The sequence below is a fragment of the Aptenodytes forsteri genome, unplaced genomic scaffold, assembly GCF_000699145.1.
Source record: "Aptenodytes forsteri isolate BGI_AS27 unplaced genomic scaffold, ASM69914v1 Scaffold848, whole genome shotgun sequence".
In the NCBI taxonomy this organism is placed as follows: domain Eukaryota; kingdom Metazoa; phylum Chordata; class Aves; order Sphenisciformes; family Spheniscidae; genus Aptenodytes; species Aptenodytes forsteri.
Window position 1 is genome coordinate 26,508 of NW_008794841.1, and position 1,252 is coordinate 27,759.

Below are 1,252 nucleotides of genomic sequence, written 5' to 3' on the forward strand. Positions count from 1 at the left end.
CTGTCACCGTCACCACGCTCGGGGCACCCTCGCGCCTCGTTTGGCACGTCCAGGATTGCCCGTGGGGGTGTCGCACCCGCGGGGCCCCCCTCGGCGTGACCCCAGGGTGACAGACCCCTGTCCCTGACGGGGCGTCACAGGGGTGACGTATCCCCGTCCCCACTGGGGTGACTGAGGGTGACAGACCCCTGTCCCCATTGGGGTGACCCAGAGGTGACGTACCCCTGTCCCTGACGGGGCGTCACAGGGTGACAGACCCCTGTTCCCCCCCAGGGCAACCCAGGGGTGACAGACCCCAGTCCCTGTCAGGGTGTCACAGGGTGACATACCTCTGTCCCCACCGTGGTGTCCCCGGGGGTGACAGACCCCTGTCCCTGTCAGGGTGTCACAGGGTGACAGACCTCTGTCCCCGGTGTCCCGGGGGGAGAGGTGACAGACCCCCGTCCCAGGGTGTCACAGGGTGACAGACCTCTGTCCCCACCGTGGTGTCCCCAGGGGTGACAGACCCCCGTCCCTGTCAGGGTGTCACAGGGTGACAGACCTCTGTCCCCACCGTGGTGTCCCCAGGGGTGACAGACCCCCGTCCCTGTCAGGGTGTCACAGGGTGACAGACCTCTGTCCCCACCGTGGTGTCCCCGGGGGTGACAGACCCCTGTCCCTGTCAGGGTGTCACAGGGTGACAGACCTCTGTCCCCACCGTGGTGTCCCCGGGGGTGACAGACCCCCGTCCCCGTCACGATGTCACAGGGTGACCCAGGGGTGACATCCAGCCGCGTGGCCGCGCTTTGGCCAGGCCTGTCCCCACCCTCGTGCCACCAAGGGCCTTGGTGACCTGGGGGTGTTGGGGGGGGGAGTCCAGCCTTACCTTCTGTCTGCCCCGCGCTCCTGTCCCCTCCGTCCCCAGCGGCCACTGGTCCCTGTCCTTCCCCAGGCGCCGGGTGACCCTGTCCCTCCTGTGGCCACCTCCGGGGCTGGTTGCCCGCAGGTGGAGCCCCACGCCACCGTTGCCGAGATCAAGAGCCTCTTCACCAAGGCCCGTACGTACGGATGGGGATGGGGACGAGGACCCTCCACTGGGGACCCTTGTGGCAGCTGGGGACCCTGCATGGGGTGGTGGGGACCCTCATCGTGGCTGGGGACCCATGGGACCCTCAGTGGCTGGGGACCCATCATGGCACCGTGGGGACCCTCGCTGTGGCTGGGGACCTGTCACAGGGCCATCGTGTCATGACCAGGGACCCGTCACCCGTCA

The 1,252-nt window shown here is 68.5% G+C and overlaps 1 protein-coding gene across 1 annotated transcript in view; it reads right to left on the bottom strand.

Moving 5' to 3' along the window:
* Positions 1 to 923, bottom strand: part of LOC103895019 (dnaJ homolog subfamily B member 1-like) — a gene marked incomplete at its 3' end in the record, with an annotated part of 21,672 nt that extends 20,749 nt beyond the window's left edge. Inside the window, exon 1 of the mRNA XM_009274519.1 lies at positions 866 to 923. The remainder of the gene's footprint in view (positions 1 to 865) is intronic.
* Positions 924 to 1,252: the final 329 nt, after the last annotated feature.